The sequence below is a fragment of the Tamandua tetradactyla genome, chromosome 1 (assembly GCF_023851605.1).
Source record: "Tamandua tetradactyla isolate mTamTet1 chromosome 1, mTamTet1.pri, whole genome shotgun sequence".
Taxonomy (NCBI): Eukaryota; Metazoa; Chordata; class Mammalia; order Pilosa; family Myrmecophagidae; genus Tamandua; species Tamandua tetradactyla.
Genome location: NC_135327.1, coordinates 89,277 through 107,990, shown reverse-complemented (window position 1 = coordinate 107,990; position 18,714 = coordinate 89,277). Strand labels below are relative to the sequence as shown.

The window sequence follows — 18,714 nt, the reverse complement described above, 5'->3', positions numbered from 1 at the left end:
TGCATTCCAGCAGCTTTTGCAAATGAAAACTGCTGGTGACCTTATCAGCAGAGAAACCTTAAATAGAGTTAGTGTGTTGGTTTGAAGCTTCAGAAAAACCATGTTCTCATAATCCAGTCATGAGGGGGCAGACCTATTGTAGGGTGGGACCTTTTGTTTAGGTTGTTTTCATAGAGGCATGACCCACCCAATTGTGGTGGGATCTTTTGAGTATATTATTTCCATTGAGATGTGACTACACCCATTCAAGGGAGGTCTTAATTAGCTTACTGGAGTCTTTAAAAGATCTGACATAGTGAGCAGAGAGATGCAACTAGACAGACATTTGAAGATGCTAAGCTAAGAGATGAAATCCAGAGATTGCCCCAGAGAAGCTAAGTAAGGTCCCACAGGCACTTATGGAGAAAGTCACTGGAATCTGAGGCTGAAAGCAACAAACTGGGAAGGAGTAGCAGATGCCAGCTCTGTGCCTTCCCAGCTGAAAGAGTTTCTCCAGATGTCACCATCCTTTCTTCAAAGGCAAGGTATTTATCTCTGGATGCCTTAATTTGGACATTTCCATGGCCTTAGAACTATAAACTTATAACTTAATACATTCCCTCTATAAAAGTGAGTCCATTTCTGGTATATTGCAATCTGGCAGCTTGAGCAAACCCAAACAGCCAGTAAGAGGGAGGCAGGGAGAGACGTCCATGGCATAGACCTAGACTTGGATTTCTGCTTCCAGGAGCCAAGGAAACCATGGAATCCAAGCCACCCATCAGAAGCCAGGAAAGAGGCCTTGGGATGGTTAGTGTATGTGTTAACTTCGACAGGTGATGGCGCCCAGTTGTCTGGCCAAGCAAGCACTTGCCTGACTGTTGCTGCATGGATATTTCATAGACTTGAATCACCAGTGAGTTGATTGCATCTATGCCCTATTGCATGTGAAGTCAACTAAGGGGGGTGTCTTCCACAAAGAGAGACGTTTAATACAATCACTTGGATGCTTTTAAGGGAGAAGTGATGAACTCAGCAGTCAGAAGAGAGAACTTTCATCTCTACTTCAGCCAGCAGGTAAATTCATTGAAGACCTTCAGAGTACCAGCTTACAGCCTTCCCTATGTAATTTGGAATTGTACCTCTGCAGTGGCATGAGGCACTTTTTAAAACCTCATACTATTACAGATATATTCTGTTGGTCCTGTCTCACTAGAAAACCCCCAGGGAGTAGAAAGTATTTCCAAGGAGCTCAGAGCACAGGTCATTGATGGAAAAACCAGGACCAAAGATATTTATCTTAGCCTGAGAACCCTAAGGGTCATCTACTCAAACAAAGCATCACAATTTATGGAGGTGGAAATTAAAGCCTTTCCTGTATCCTCCTTTGAGAGTGGAAGAGGGAGGAAGCTCTACATTTCTATGTCCACTTCAGGACCTCAAACTGGGTATCATTTAAATGTGTTCAATAAAGTAGAAGCCCTCAATTGTCACACTATGGAGAGCCATTAGATTCAGGACCAGCTTCTACACCTTGTGGCTGAGTCATATGAGTCACATTCTCCTGAGCAATGCTCTGCCCTTGACATAGGCTAATGCCGTGAAGGGCTTCAGCAAGACGCACGCCATAGAGAGGAGTGAACTTTCTGAACTCCAAACCCACACAGAAAAGTGAGTGCACTTATGAAGACAAAAACCCTGCATGTCATCTGCTCCTTCCCTGCAAGTGTTGCACACAGGTCACCACTACCCGTGAGAGACCCCATTTCAAGTCTAAAGCTGGTTGGGTTTCATGCAGACTGCAGAAATTCCTCAATTTCCTTTTTCTTGCCCTAGAAGAAATCGACATGGAACAGGAAGCCTCCTTAAAAGACTGCCTGGTATGATGGTAGCACAACATTGTGAATGTGATTAACAGCTTTGAAGTATATTTGTGAATGTGGTAAAAAAGAGAAATTTTAGGCCATGTATATGTTACTAGAATAAAAAATAAAAGAAAAAACATACAATTGTCCAACATGGTGAACCGTATTGTAAAGGATGGATTATAGTAGAACAATTATAACAGTGTTCTCTCATGAATCATAACTGTGCCACACTACTGCAAGGTGTGACTAATCGAGTGGTACATGGGAACTGTATTTTTTTTAAAGTAAACATATTTTAAAAAGGACCACCTGGTAGGTACACCTGAGACATGGTGGGACTTCCTCTACAAAACTGATGTCAGCTCTCTCACTCCATGTTCCTCATCCCCGCCAGTCTACCATTTATTTCAGGGACCCACACATGACACGCTGCTGGGTTACCTCACATCAGGGCCTGATCAACAGCTTTAGTTAAAAACACTCTGGAAATGACATGGACTCTTGAAATCCCCAGTACAATTCTAAAATAGGTTTATTGTTCCCACTGTTAAAAATAGTGAAGTTGAGGGGATTTTCTCCAGTGAGGAAATAGTTCCAGTACTTTGATAGGGGTGTGAATGGCAGGGATGGATAATCAGGTAAAACTCAGCTAACTGTGGATAGATGCGTGAAAAAGTGGAGCAAAACGTTAGGGCTAGACTCTAGGTGGTGGATATATGGTGTTCACTGTTAAATTCTTCCAGCTTTTCGGTATGTTTGAAAATATTATGTAATGTTGGAAAAATTAATCAAACTCTGCACTTTAGGTCTGTACGTTACGCTATAGGTAATTGATATCCCAAAAAAGGAGTATTACCAGAGCTGAGGAGGGGATGGGTCAATAACGGAATGAAAAGAAAACAATACTCCTATTGGTTGACACATATGATTGTTTAATTTTTAAAATATTTTTTAAAAGAAAAAAAATTCCTTTTAATTTCCTGGGCAACTCCGGTTCTCTTGAGTAGATAGGTAAAAATTATCCTCGGTCTAGACGACTTTGAAGTAAAGGGCTGCTTTCTCCTTAAAATAAGCTTTTCTCGCCCGAAACGTCTCGCTCCTCCTACCCTGAATCCCGAGGAAGAAAACCCCCGTGGGCTGAGGGTTCCTGAAACAACCAGGACTGTGGAACCCACACCTCGACGCGGCCCGGGTGCGCCCCGCCCGGCCCCCAGTGCCCAGCCCGCCTGGACCTCGTTCCGCGCCCTGCGAACCTCCCGGCAAGACCCCGGCGCGCCCTGCACCCCGCCCGGCTCCAGCTCTGCTCACACACCTGCGCCCTGCCCCCGGGGTCCCGTTCCCGGCTTTGCGCCGACCCCGCGAGCAGCCGGGAGCCGCTCCACCCCGTGCGCCCGGCCCCCCGGACCCGGTCCCGCCCCTTAAGCCCCGCCAGGACCCCGCGCCCCGCCCCGCGCTGCAGGTCACGCGGCAGGTCAGCGGTCACGCCACCCCGGCCCCGAGCGGCCCTGAGCGCCGGCAGCCCCTGGGTCCGCAGTGGGCGAACTGCCGGCGCTGGACGCCTCCGGGAAGCGGGTGCTGTTGGGCGCGCTGTTCCGGGAGCGCCGGGCGTCGTGGTCTTCGTGCGGTGAGTGCGGGCGGCGGGGAGAGCGCGGCGGGGTGGCAGGCGCAGGGTGCCTCCCCCGCCCGGGTGCGCGTCGGGGCCCTCGGAGGGTTCGGAGCCTGTGAGGGAGGGTCCGCCGGGCCGGGCCGGGCCTTTCCCGCCCACTAGGGGCTTGGGGGATGGGAACTGCTCCTCCCGTTTCCTTTAACGGGAATGGGAGCCAGCCCCCAGAGCCGAGGCCCTTTTGTCAGGCAGAGGAGGAGCTCAGCCTGGATTGGGTGCAACCGGGTTTTAATGCAAACCGGGCGCCTCGGGCACTCACCTCCCCCACTCCCCACCCTGTCTTGGCTATTAGCATCAAGCATGAAGAAATACTTGGTTCCTTCTGATCCTGGAGGATGTTATGTTGCTAACTTACCCCCTTTGCCCTGTTTTAATTTCAGCATTTTCAGTTTTACTATCTGCAAGGAATATGTAGAAAATCCGGACAAAATCGCCAGGAGTTTTTTACAAGTAAGTTTTCTGAGAGCATAGGGTCTCGTGCCCACTTCAAGGGGACCTTCTGAAAGTACCTGTGGTTTATAAGAAGGGCAGTGGGTGTGTGTGGAGTGCACAGACACCCAGAGAGCCAGAGTTTTAGCTCCTCACCCCCTTTCTCCAAAAAAGAGGAGAGACACCTTAGCAATGGACGTCTGTCCTAATTTATTCAAGGCTGCCTGCTTATAAACCTACTAACCATGGTAGTCATTTTCATGTTACCTAACAGTCTGTTTTTAAATGTAGAACGATAATGATCAAAAACAAATTCTGGAAATTGCTGATGTATTCTTCCTTTTGCTTCTTTTGTTACACTCCAAATGTTTGTTCACTGTAGAAAATATTATTTTGTCTTAAAGGTGAAAATGTGTAGTTGTTAATAGATGTGCATGCCTCGTCCTCATGACAGCCAGGTATCTATAGTTTCCTTCAGGCACATATATAAGTTTATCTCCAGGTAAGTTTTTGTTTTTTGTTTTAATATTTTTATTGAGATATCTTCATGCACATGCAGTCCATTCCAAAGTAAACAGTCAGTGGCACAAAATACCATCCCATAGTTGTGTAGTCATCACCATGATCATTTTTAGAACATTTCTATCACTCTAGAAAATTACAAAGAAAAAACTTATACATCCCAGACCCCTTAACCCTCCCTGTCATTGACCACTAGTATTTCCATCTACCCAATTAATTTTACCCTTTGTTCCCCAATTATTTCATGTTTTATCCAATTTTTTTTTACTCATCTGTCCATACCCTGGATAAGAGGAGCAACAAACACAAGTTTTTCACAATCACACAGTCACATTGTAAATGTTATATGTTTATACAGTCATGTTGAAGAATCAAGGCTACTGAAACACAGCTCAACAGTTTCAGGTACTTCCCTCCAGCCACTCCGATACACGATTAACCAGAAAGGGATGTATGTAATGCATAAGAATAACCTTCAGAATAACCTCTCTACTCTGTTTGAAATCTCTCAACCACTGAAACTTTATTTTGTCTCATTTCTCTCTTCCCCCTTTTGGTCAAAAAGGCTTTCTCAGTCCAATGATGCCATTTCCTGGCTCTTCTCCAGGAGTCCTGTTCCACATTGCCGGGGAGATTTACACACCAGAGAGTCATGTCCCACACAGGGGTGAGAGCAGTGAGTTCATCCAATTGAGCTTTGTGTGAAGGGACTGGGCAGCGTTTCTGAATCTAAGATCTGTGTCCAATAGAAGATGTCAACTGGAATGTAAAAAAAGGTAAAATTGTCTAATTAAATAACCCAACTTTAATAGCTTTTATTCTTTTTTATGTATACCTTTGGGGGAAGTGAAGAGAATTATTATCTATATCATTTTGAAAATCTTGGCAAAAGAATTGTCTAAATTAATTGAACATTTTAGCATATAATTCTTTGCTCTGGCTCATGCAGTTTTGCTGCTTTAAAAGCCTGTAGGTAGCATTAGAATGGAATAAAAAACTTGGGTTGAGGGAAGTTGTATAAAACATATAATTTCTTTTCTATTTTTTAGTTTTTAAACATATATAATTTCTAATCATCTGTGTCTGTCCTTTTTTTTTCTTTGAAGGAAGGAAATGTCACCCTTATAGTGATTGGACAGTCATCCTGCCATTATATTGAGGTAAATATTAACATTAAATCTGTTCCAGAGATAAAAATTTTATTTGAGACACTAAGTGTAGGTAAAATTTGCATAAATTGCATTAGATGTTGTTACTTTTCTCTTATTTGTTCCTGTAAAAAATCCGAGCTGTTTTCTTTCTTTAGCCTGTCTGCAACCTGACTGGATATTCTCAAGAAATCTGTGTTGATCCTGAGAGAGGAATTTATAAAAGATTGGGAATGAAAAGACGTGAAGAAATTGCCTCCTCAGGTAAGACATGACGTGTGTTACTTAGAAAAGCTGATGGTGTGTTTTCATGTTATACTCATAGGGGAGCAAATTCATAAATCAGACTTCCTTTTGTGATTCTAATAAGTGGTGTAGACAGATACACCAGACTCTTAAAAGGTTCCATTTCCTGGGTGTAATGACACAGAAGGCTGTTGTGAAGTTTAGTACCCCATTGTGGTCAGTGAGAGGGAGGGGTCAGGGGTTTAGGATGTATGGGTTTTTTCTTTTTATTTCTTTTTCTGGAGTGATGCAAAAGTTCTAAAAATGATCATGGGGATGAATACACAACTATATATAAATATATACATATATATTATACATATAAATAAAATACCAACTGTGCCAGAAAGGTGAGAGCAAGAAGGTCTGGGAAGGCTTTGCAGAGGAGGTAATGTCTAAGCTGTCCCCAGAAGGATTTAGCTGGGTGAGGACAAGGGTGGGGAAGCATGACAGAAAGTAGCATGTGCTAAAGCACAGAGGCATGAAAAGATGGGACTCGTGGCAGGTGGTGTCTCTGGCTGGAGTCTGGGAGCCAGTTGGGAGGTTGATATGAAACAACGGAGAGGTTGTGACCAACTGATGTCAGGTCTGGTGTGACAAGTCAAGAGGTTTGGGTTTATTCTGAAGGCTGTGAGGGAGTCAGACAATGTTTGAAGTGGAAAAGTGATAGAGTCACATACCCTCTGTGAAGGAGGAATTGGAGCAGGCCAAACCGAAGCCAGTGAGTTGGGTTGTGGTAATAGGCTAGAAAGAAATCCCAGGGCCTGCAGTGGAGACGGAGGGAGGAGGTGGGTCTGGGGTCTATTCATGAAGTTGGCATGGTCCCTTGGCAGATGTTGTTAAAGAAGGCAGTCTAAACTGATGAGCTGATGTAAACACAGTGTTTACATTACCTCTCTCTCTATTTCTCTCTCTTCTTTTCTCTTCCATCTCTCTCTCTTTCTGTCTGTCTGCTTGCCTGCCTGCCTGCCTGCCTGCCTGCCTGCCTGCCTGTCTGTCTGTCTATCTATCTATCTATCTATCTATCTATCTATCTATCTATCTATCTATCTATCTATCTATCTATCTATCTACCCATAACAGGACAGATTGCCAGCCTTACTTACTTTTTGGTATACTATCTTCATGTGCTATTATGGAGACTCAATATTTGTAAGTTCTGCATGTCATTTAGCACTTTAAATATATAGACTGTGAGTTTTCACTCTAATTAAATCTCACTAGTCATTGCCAAAATAAGGTTATAGACTTGTAAAGAAAACAGATGAATTCTAAGCAAAATATGTCATTATAATTATTAGAGAGGGTATATTAAAATCTTTTAAACTCTGTTGACTTCTATTAAAGCACTGTATTTCAAAACTGAAAATGTTAGGTTTTCATAGAATAATTTTTAGCAATACCTCAATGAAAAGTATAAAGGCATAAATCTCAGGATTAGTATCAGAACAGTCCTACTTGAAAATTAAGACAATGAAAAGATATTACATAATTATAATTTAAAATACTGAGTTTTATAACACTTTAAAAATGTTCAGTGAAGGTGAAGATTTCAAAATAGGGAAGAATCATCAAGAGGTTTTTTTTTTACATCAATAGAATAATGTTATATATATATTTTAAACTTTTTATTTGGCAGTAAATAATTTGGCAATAAATTATTTATTTGGCAATAAATAATTTCAAACTTACAGGATAGCAGCACAATTAATACAAACCCCATATACAGAGAACACCAACAAACCCCCTCCACCAGATACCCGGAACTGTCAGTTTTAACATTTTGCCTCCTTTGCCCTGTCCGTCTGTCCGTCCATCTATCTATCTATTTTCTGAACATCTGAGAGTAGGTTGTCCACATTTTACTCCTTGGCACATAATACTTCCATGTACATTTCCTATAAACTAGCATATTCATTTATATAATCACCTTAAGTGTACTTTATCAAGCTCCAAAAACTTAAATCTATGAAGTTAAGATATAAGGGTTACAATCTATATGCCACTATTTTCTTATGTCCCACTAATGTCCTTTTGGGCCTTTTTACCTCCATTCTTGGCTCCCATCTGGGATCATGTGTTACATTTAATTGTCATTATCTCTTCAGCTTTTCTTTCTTTTTTTTGTAGAATCACGTATTCAACATAAACCTTCCCATCCCAGCCCCTCCCAGCACACATTGCAGTAGGATTAGTCACATTCAGTGTCGCAGCATCTTCACCAGTATCCATTACTATAACTTTCCCCTCGCCCCAGATAAAACCCTGCACTCACTTTGCATTAACTCCTTATTGCCTTGACTCCCACCCCTGGTAACCTGTGCTCTACTTTCTGTCACTATGAGTTTGCATGTTCTCTAATACTTAAGTTTCTTCATGGTTACCATGGGTTAAATTTAACCCACCAAGTTTCTAACAATCTCATTTTGCTTAGCTACCAATTTAACAACTTCAATACCATCATAAACTATGCTCCCAAACCCCTTCACCCACCCAATTCTATGTACCTCATATCACAAATTACATAGTTACACATTATGAGTCCCAGACATTGATTTATCATATCTTATGCATGTGCCTTTTAGATCCCATAGGAAGTAAAAAGTGGAGTTACTAATACAAAATACAATATTACTGGTATTTATATTTGCCCATGATATTAATTTACTGGAGGTTTTTATTTCTTCATGTGGCTTTGATTTCATGTCTAGTGTCCTTTCCTTTCAACCCACAGGACTCCCTTTGGCATGACTTGTAGGGTGAGTCTGATGGTGAGTAAGTCCCTCACTCTGTTTTTCCAGGAATGTCTTAATTCTTCCCTCGTTTTTAAAGACAGTTTTGCCAGATACAGACTCATGGTTGTCTTTGGTTCCTTTTCATAATTTCCATCTCACTATCGATACTCTCTTTGTGCTCATCTGTCATTTCCCTGATTTCCTGTAGTTCTTTGTCCATGTTTTCTTTTAGCTCTTTGGGCATATTTAGGACAATTTTTTAAAATGTCTTTGTCTGGAATGTTCCAGATCTGAGCAGCCTCATTGGTGGTTTCTGGTGCTTTAATCTTCTCCTTTGCCTGGGCCATCACTTCCTGTTTCTTTTTGAGTTGTATTATTTTGACTAAACTTGGAAATTTTGATGTTTTAATGCATCATTGCTGGAATTTTGACTCTGAAGCATGCATCCCTTAAATTTATATCCCACTAATGTTATGACAGAGCTTTCCTTGAATGTCAGAAACTGACAAAGAAAGGAAGACAGAAAGAAAGGGAAAAGAAAACACCTTCCCCAGTCTTTGCAGAAGGCCTGGGCAGGTGTTCTCCCTCAGTTCTTTTCCATACAGTGAGTCTGGAAATAGTTCCAGGCCAAGCCCTCCCTGGTCCTTTTTGCAGGTGTGTCTTGTACTGGGCATGCAGGTTTGACCCTAAGAAATCCCATCTACATGGGTGTGAATGTCCTCTCTTCCCTAGGAAATGTTTTCCTCATGGTCCTGGCCACTGCACTGCCTATCCTACAGTCAGCAGCCCCTCGCCCCAGGCAGCCACTTGCCTGCTGTCTGTATGGCGATCAGTGAACCACCTTCCATGTGCAGAACCAGCTCTGGGAGGGCGATCCCCTCGGGCCATGGCCAGACAGATTGTGCCAGACACACATGTTCCCAGTGTGCGCATGAGGGCTGCTCTGCTCCCTCTGGAACTGGGGCCAGGGATCTGCACTGGGGACCCGAGTGGCTCCACGCTCAGCTGGTGGTGAAATAAGGAAGAGGCCAGCCAGGCTGTTGTGAGATCCCACCACTTTTAAGCCTTTTTTCTTGATTCTGGGCTGGCTTGCCTGATACTGCAGTTTTTTTTTTTTATTGTATAGTATAACATATATGCAAGCAAAGAAATAAAAAAGCAATAGTTTCTAAAGCATTCTTCAACAAGTGGTTATAGAACAGATCCCTGAGTTTGTCATGGGCTACCATATGATGCTCATATTTTTCCTTCTCGCTGCTCCAGAATAGATGAGGCAAGAGGGCTGTATTCCCATCTCTAGCTTCTATGTATCTCTAAGTCCCCTGTATTCTATATTATAAGCCTCTGATTATACCTTTATGCTGGTCATAAAAGTAGACTCATATAGTATCTATCCTTTTGTGTCTGGCTAACTTCACTCGGCATTATGTCCTCAAGGCTCATCTTGTTGTGTGCTTCAGGATGTCATTTTGTCTTACTGCTGCATAATATTCCATTGTATGTGTATTCTACATTTTGTTGATGCACTCATCTGTTGATTGGCATTTGGTTTGTTTCCATCTTTTGGCAATTGTGAATAATGCTGCTATGAACATTGATGTGCAAATGTCTGTGTTGTTGCTTTCCGCTCTTCTGGGTATATACCAAATAGTGCTATTGCTGGGTCATAGGGCAACTCGATATTTAGTTTCCTAAAGAATTGCAAAACAGTCTTCCATTGTGGTTGCACCATTATACATTCCCACCAGCAGGGCAAAAGTGTCCCAGTTTCTCTACATCCTCTCCAACATTTAATAGTAGCCATTCTTATAGGTGTGAGGTGGTATCTCATGGTAGTCTTGGTCTGCATTTCCCTTATAAGCCAATGAAAATGACCACCTCTTCATGTGCTTTTGAGCCATCTGTATTTGCTCTTTGGAAAAATGCCTATTCATATCTTTAGCCCATTTTATAATTGGGTTGTTTATTCTTTTGTTGTTGAGTTGTATGATTTCTTTGTATATACAGGAACTCAAACCTTTGTCCGATATGTGATTTCCAAATATTTTCTCCCATTGAGTTGGCTGCCTCTTCATCTTTTTGACAATGCTTTTGAGGTGCAGAAGCATTTGAAATTAAGGAGTTCCCATTTATCTATTTTTTGTTGTTGTTGTTTGTGCTTTGTGTGTAAAGTTTAGGAAGCTGCCTCCTATTACTAGGTCTTAAAGATGTTTCCCTACATTTTCTTCTAGAAGCTTTATGATGCTAGTCTTATATTTAGGTGTTAACTTTGAGTTAATTTTTGTGTAAAGTGTAAGATAGGGGTCCTTTTCATTCTCTTGGCTATTGATACCCAGTTCTTCCATGCCCAATTATTGCAAAAACTATTTTGTTCCAGTTCAGAACATTTGGGGACCTTGTCAAAAAAGTAGTTGACCATAGATTTGGTGGTCTGCTTCTGCAGTCACGATTCCATTGGTCAGTGCTTCTGTCTTTGTGCCAGAACCATGTTGTTTTGACCACTGTGGCTATATAATAGGTTTTAAAGTCAGGGAATATTAATCCTCCCACTTCATTCTTCTTTTTTAGGATGCTTTTAGCTATTCGGAGTCTCTTTCCCTTCCAGATAATTTAGGTTGTTGGCTTTTTAAAAATATTCAAAGTAGGTTCCTGGAATTTTGATTGGTACTGTGTTTAATCTGTAGATAAATTTGTTCCAGAAATGGAACAAAATGAAATAAGAATGACTGAAAGATAGAACCGTTGATGCAGCTGTCTGGCCCTAAGGACATCTTCAACTCATGAGGTCAATACCAGCCTTGTGACTGAAGAGGTGGGGTCAACTCCCCAGAGCTTAGAGAGGATGTGGCCACCACCTGGTATTTCAAGAGGATGAGTCCTGGGGTTTGAATGGGGCAAAATAAAATATGATTGTTGTTTTAGGAAGAGTGAGCTTGGACACAGTAAGAGTGAAATAGAGAGACAGCCATGTGATGGAGTCAAAGATTGAATCAGACTGCCAGAAGCAAAGGAATTTCATTGCCACCCATTAGAAGCCAAGAGAGAGGTATGTAATGCATTCTCTCCTTTCAGAGGAGGCAAGGCCCTGATAACACATTTATGTTAGATGTCTAGCCTCCAAAAGTGTAAGACACTAAATGTGCTGTTTTAAGCCAGTCCATCTGTGGTACTTTGTGCAGCAGCCCCAGCAAACTAAGATGATAAAGGTTTGTTCTTTGAAACAGCAACAATATTGGTGAACTTTTACTACAGTAAGTGTAAAAAAGAGACAATTCAAATTACTAAAAGCAGAAATGAAAGTGAGAATATTACCCTCAACTATAACATCTACAAATTATTAACCCAGATGAAATGGGCAAATTTCTAGGAAGACACAAACTACCTAAACTGACCCTGAAGAAATAGAAATACTGAAGAGACCCAAACCAAGTAAGGAGATTGAATCAGTAATGTAAAACCTTCCAAAACAGAAAAGTCCGCAATTGCTTGACTTCATTAGTGTTTTACCTAACCTTTAAAGAATTAGCATCTGGCCTTCTCAATCACTTCCAAAATGTAGGAGATATGAGGGAACACGTCCTGACTCATTCTGGGAGACCAGCCTTTCGAAGATAGCAATGCTAGCCCAAAATATTAAGATAAAATACAGACTAATATTTCTTAGAAATATTGATCCAAAATGCTCCATAAGTAGCAAATTCAATCAAGCTGCATTTTTAAGATATAATACACTGTTATAAGCAGAACTTACCCCAGGAATAAAGGGTAATTCAGCTTATAAAAATAAGCTAATATAATGTGCCATGTAAATAGGATGCAGGGAAAAACCCATGATAATCCTAATTGAGACAGAAAAAGCATTTGATAGAACAACACCCATCCATAATAAAATTACTCAACAAACTGGAGCTATAAAAGAAATCTCTCAACATCAAGAAGGACCTTAGTAAAAAACACATGGGTATCATTTAAAACAGATATTTTTATTGACAAAACTTCACACAGATACAGTCCATGCATGGTGTACAAGCAGTGGCTCATGACATCATCACATAGTTGTGAATTCATCACCATGATAATTTTTAGAACATTTTCATAACTCCAGAAAAAGAAATGAAAATAAAGGAAGGACTCATCATTCCATACCCCTAAACCCTCCCTCTCCTTGACCACTGTTTTTTCCATCTACCCAATTTATTTTACCCCTATTATTAATTTCTTTTTATCCATTTTTCTTTACTCATCTGTCCATATCCTAGATAAAAGGAGCATCAGAAACAAGGTTTTCACAATCACACAGTGACATTGTAAAAGTTATATCTTCATACAATTATCTTCAGGAGTCAAGCCTTCTGGAACCCAGCTCAACTTTTCAGGTACTTCCCTCCAGCCGCTCCAGTACACCTCCAGGATAACCTCTTAACTCTGCCATGGAAAGTGTATTTTGTTTCATTTATCTCTCACTCCTTTTGGCCAAGAAGTGTTTTTCAAACCCTTGATTCTGGGGCCCAGCTTTTCCTGGGATTTCTGTTCCACATTGCCAGGGAGATTTACACCCCTGGGAGTTATGTTCCATGCAGTGGGAAGGGCAGTGAGTTCACCTGCTAGTTGGCTTAGAGAGAGAGGCCACATCTGAGCAACAATAGAGCTTCTCTGGGTGTGAAACTTAAGCTCAATTTTAAGTAGACTTAGCCTAAACTTTGTAGGAATAAGTTTCTTATGGGCTGTTCTAGTTTGCTAACTGCCAGAAATGGAATGGCTTTTCAAAAGGGGAATTTAATAAGTTGCTAGTTAACAGTTTTTAGGCTGTGGAAATATGCCAATTAAATCAAGTTTATAGAACTATCCAATCTAAGGCATCCAGGGAAAGATACCTTGATTCAAGAAGGCTGGTGAAGTTCAGGATTTCTTTTTCAAGTGGAAGGGCGCATAGTGAACATGGCATCATCTGCTAGCTTCCTTTCCAGCTCTCTAGGAGGCATTTTCCTTCTTCATCTCCAAAATTTGCTGACCAGTGGACTCTCTGCTTTGTGGTTCTGTGACATTCTGTCATCCTTCTCTGTTCTCTTTGAGTCTCACTTTTATAGGATTCCAGTAGAGTAATCAAGACTCACCTAGAATGGGTGGAGACGTATCTCCATCTAATCCAGTTTAACAACCTCTCTTGATAGATTCACATCTCCAGGGAGATGATGTAATTAAGGTTTCAAACATACAGTACTGAATAGGGATTAGAAGAAACAGCTGCCTTTACAAAATGGGATTAGAATGAAAAAATGGCTTTTCTAGGTTACAAGCATCCTTTCAAACCAGCACAGGAGCAAACCCCAATGTTGAGGGCTCAGTCTGTTGATTTGGTTTTCCCTATTGCTTATAAGAAAAAAAATCACAGTGGTCATCTTAAATGGTGAAAAACTAAAAACTTTCTTACTAACAGGAAGATGGCAGAATAAGATAGGTTGAGTTCACCGCAGCTACAATGAACAGCTAGAGAAGTGACAGAAAAATGACTGGGACATCGATTCCAGGGTGTAAGTGACCTGGGACTGTCTTCTATACCACTTAGGGTTGCTCTGGTTGCAAAAACTGAGGAATTGAGACACATAGAACCAGAGACCAACCTGTTAGTGCAGAGTCTAATGTGCCCCTTTCCAAAGAGAGGCCCAGATCCCTCAGGAGTGCAGAGACAGGGGGACAGGGACTAGGAAGTAAGCCAAGCCATGTTTCTTGAACATGTTGCACCCAAACATGCTGCTCCTGCCCTGCACTTCCCCCACACCCAGGCATCTGAACCCCATCACCCACCCATTCACGGCCTTCAAGCATGCCTGCCTCAAAGCCCCCACACATCCTCACCCCACACAAACCCGCTCGCCTGCCCCAGAATGACACCTGTCTCCCATGCAAGTGCACAGTCTCACCCCACCCCTCCTGGGAACTGTGAACCTGCTCCCAGTCCCTAGCCCCATCCCTCCCTACCCCCTGTAGGTAGTCACTTGCACATCAAGTCTGCATGTGCTCACCTTATAGCCAGACAATATCTGCCCAGAGACCGTAGAGTTATGCAACCCCCCCCAACCCTGTACATGCATACATCAGTGTCTGGTCTCCCCTGACCCACACACGTGCATGCGTACATCAGTGTCTGGCCTCCCCTGACCCACACACGTGCATGCGTACATCAGTGTCTGGCCTCCCCTGACCCACACACGTACATGCGTACATTTCTGCCACACCCTCCCTATTCTGGGCAAGTTCGGTCCTGTGCATCCAGCCCCACCCCATGTGAGTGTAACCCCACCCCACTGGCCGTGAGCTCTTCACACATGCACATAAGGACTCCATTCCCAGATGCGCACACACTACCACCCTGTCCCCCAGACGCATGCACATGCATAGCCACATCCTGCTATGCACCCCAACATCTGTGCACCAACCTCTTGACACCTGCATCCCATAAACCCTGCCCTGCACAAGTGCAGGTCTTTGCCCCAGCCCCCGGCACAAGCGCCCTGCTCCCACACCTGGCAGATCCTCATGTGCATATCTGTGCCACATAGCCCCTGCCCTGCACATGCATTACTCTGTTCCCCACCCTCCTGCAGTTGCACACCTGTTAGGGACCTGCCCACCTGACATCACCAACCCCTGGCCAATATCCTGCAACCCCCATGGCCTGTGCCCCAACCCTGCACACTTGTGCATCCACATCCCAGCCCCCTCATAGACCCCTACCCCTATACAAGGACACATCTGCACCATGCCCAATCTGGGCCCCCTCCAAGCACTGTGTTACCCACAATCCCCACACTCCATGTACCCACCCACATGCTGCCCACATACCAAACCCCGTGTGTCCACAAAGCCCCCCATCTGCCACCCTCCACATCCTACCTCTGTGTCACCCATGTCACACCCTGCTGGTGTGTGCCAAGGCCTGCCTGAGCTGCACTCCACCCCACAGCCCCCACACTCACTTCCACAGCCCAGTGCCCTGCACTCCAGCCTCACAGGCATCAGCATAGCATCCCCAACCTGTACCTATGCATGTGCCATAACCTGTCACCACATGGATGTGTCCCACATCCTGCTCCACATCCATCCCACAAATACAAAGCTTTAGACTACTGAATGAAATCAACTTCCAAAGGAACCCTATCAAGATATTTGCATGTCTCAAAGGCCACAGAAGATCTCTAACCATATGAAAATGCAGAAAGGTAGAGCCCAGCCAAATGACCAAATAAGAGAGCAGAGGAGACACAGACTTTGGAACAACTAATCAAAGTTGTTCATATAAATCTACTATATAAAGTAAATGGGATGGCTAATGACATAAAGGAGATCAAGAAGACACTAAAAGAGCATAAAGAGGAATTTGAAAGAATGAACAGAAAAATAGCTGATATCATAGAGGTAAAAGATGCTGTAAACCAAATAAAAAATATAGTAGAGATACAAAACAGCAAATTTCTAGAGGGAGAAGAAAGAACAAACTAGAGGATAGGAGAACTGACTTTGAACATACAAATGAGTACATGGGAAAAAATGGAAAGATGTAAATTGGAGTTCAGGGAAATGATGGACAAAACAAAGTACGCAAATATATGAATCATCAGTGTCTCAGAAGAAGAAGAGAAGAGTAAATAGCTAGAAGGATTAGTTCAGCATATAATGGGGGAAAACATCTCAACCCTTATAAAAAACATAAATATGCAAATCAAAGAAGCCCAGTGAACTCCAAATAGAATAAATCCAATTAGGCCTGCTCCAAGATACATGCTAATCAGTCTGTCAAATGAAGATAAGCAGAAAATCCTGAAAGCAGCAAGAGAAAAACAATCTACTACATATAAAGGAAAACATGCAAAATTGAGTTGGGACTACACAACTGGTGCTGATGGTGGCAAGATGGTAGTGAATGATGTATTTAAGATTCTGTAAGACAAAGACTTCCAGTTAATAATTCTCTACCCAGCCAAATTATCCTTCAAAAGTGAAACACTTAGAATGGGCATAGCTCAAATACCCCTAAAGTGTGGGAAAAAGATCAAAGCTAATGGTGGAGTTATACAAATAATGTAGGACTTAACAAATGAGTATGATTGCTGAATTAATGTATTGATATTTCTTTTAGTTTTCGGTATCTTAGAGCAGCTAGCAGTAAAAACCTGAAATTGTGGAATTGTAACCTATACCAGACTCTGAAACCTGTTCTATAACTAATTGTTACAATGTGCTTCGAAATTGTTTTTTTTGTATGCAGGTTATTTTTCAGAAAAAAATGAAAAGTTGATTGTGATGGTAAATGCATAGCTATTGATGATATCGTGAACCATTTGTTGTACATTTTGGATCATTACATCATATGTGAATATGTAATATATGTCAATAAAAATAAAAAAGTTATGAAAATGAAAAAAAAAACTTTTTTACTGAAATCAGAGAATACACATGGATGCCTGCTCCTGCCAATTCTATTGAACATTGTATTGGAAGTTCTGGGACAAGGAATTAGGCTGGTAAAGGGAATATGTGGCATCCATATTGGAAAGGAGTAAATAAAACTTTATTCCCCAATGACATGATCCTTCTCATAGAAAATCCAAAGAATCCACAAGAAAACTGTTAAAAAATGAAGTCAGCAAAGTTGGAGCCTACCAGATAAACATGAAAAAACCAGTTGTGATTGTGTACACCAACAAAGAACAAATTAAATGGAAATAAAAATTCCTTTCACTCTAGCAACTAAGAACATGTACCAATGAAAGACTATCCTAAATAGATAAAATGAAAATGAAACCTGTTTAAGGGAAAGTAAGTTTGTTTTTTCTTCTCCAAGGAAGCTCATATGATACTGAGTAGGGCCTAAATTGTCAAAGACAGAAATTTGCATCTATAAGGAGGTCAAATCCGCAGGGCCTTCAGAAATCCAACACTTTGAATACTCAGTCCCTGCCTTCAGCTCACCCAGCTATGCTTGTGATCCCAACACAGGCCTGGTCGACTGAGTCTGGAGGAGATTGTGTACCTGGCCCTCCTTTTCCCCCACCCCCTGTCCCCACCTTCTCCCCTCCTTTCTTCCTTCATTCCCTCCACCTTGTCTGATGCTGCATCTCCAGGACCTCCCAGACTTCTGTATGGCCCTCTATAAGAGCAGCGCTCTATGTCAAAGAGGCAAAGCATAGCAAAATTTATAAAGGGGAACGTGAGTGCACAGATAGGACAGTTCCAGGAGTGAGCTCCACAGCCAGAGAGACACCAGTAAATACCAGTGCTTCCACAGCAGTGACAGGCAGATTCCTCACCTGAAAAGGAGGGTGTCATTAAAACTGCCCTGTGATGTCATTCTCAGAGCAAAGGTGTCACCTGTACATCATTTGAAAAGCAGTGTCCACCAGCCAGCAATCTTTGAAGATGAAGAAGGAACATGCCTCCCAGGGAGCTTCCTGAAACAGGAATCCAGGAGAAGAAGCTAGCAGATGATGCTGTGCTCACCATGGGCCCTTCCAGATGTGTGAGGCACCCTGACTGTGTTCACCATGTGCCTTTGCAGATGAGAGAGAAACTCTGTGTTCACCATGTGCCTTCTGACTTGAGAGAGAACCCCTGAACTTCATCGACCTCCTTGAACCAAGGTATCTTTAGCTGGATGACTTAGAGTGGAATTGCTATAGGCTTGTTTCAATTCGGACATTTTCTGGGCCTTAAAAGTGTAAACTAGCAACTTCATCACTTCGCCTTTCAAAAACCATTCCGTTTCTGGTGTATTGCATGCCTGCAGCAAGCAAACCAGAACCGATTTTGGTACCGGAGAGTGGGCTGCTGCTGCTGCAGTTTGCAAATACCAAAGATGTTGGAACAGCTTTTGAAATGGGTGAGGGGAAGGATGTGGGAGAATTGTGAGACCCTTGAAAGAGAAGGCCTGGCATGCTTTGAAGAGACTGTGGGTAGAAATGCGGACTGTAAAGATCCCTCTGACGAGGCCGTAACCAGAAGGAGGCGTGTGTGATTGCCAATTGGAAGGCAGGTGATCCTTTTTTCAAATAGCAGATAATTGGGCAGCACGGATGAGGGGCTTGGTC

At 42.4% G+C, this 18,714-nt stretch overlaps 1 protein-coding gene and 1 long non-coding RNA gene across 17 annotated transcripts in view; both read left to right on the top strand.

The window, feature by feature from the left end:
• Positions 1 to 1,003: 1,003 nt before the first annotated feature.
• Positions 1,004 to 3,014, top strand: LOC143682921 (uncharacterized). The gene is made up of 3 exons (XR_013175366.1): positions 1,004 to 1,056; positions 1,816 to 1,859; positions 2,921 to 3,014. It is a non-coding gene; the product is annotated as an uncharacterized LOC143682921 (long non-coding RNA).
• Positions 3,015 to 3,318: 304 nt separating this feature from the next.
• Positions 3,319 to 18,714, top strand: part of LOC143688442 (zinc finger protein 510-like) — a 53,549-nt gene continuing 38,153 nt past the window's right edge. For 6 of the 16 annotated variants that reach the window (XR_013178082.1, XR_013178084.1, XR_013178045.1 and 3 more), the window contains exons 1-5: positions 4,285 to 5,237; positions 5,568 to 5,621; positions 5,768 to 5,873; positions 11,552 to 11,675; positions 12,889 to 13,005. The gene's annotated coding sequence lies outside the window, so the exon portion shown is untranslated. Of the gene's footprint in view, positions 3,472 to 4,284; positions 5,238 to 5,567; positions 5,622 to 5,767; positions 5,874 to 11,551; positions 11,676 to 12,888; positions 13,006 to 17,984; positions 18,268 to 18,714 lie in introns of those variants that run through there. The other 10 variants (XR_013178027.1, XR_013178029.1, XR_013178015.1 and 7 more) reach the window with 10 other exon arrangements.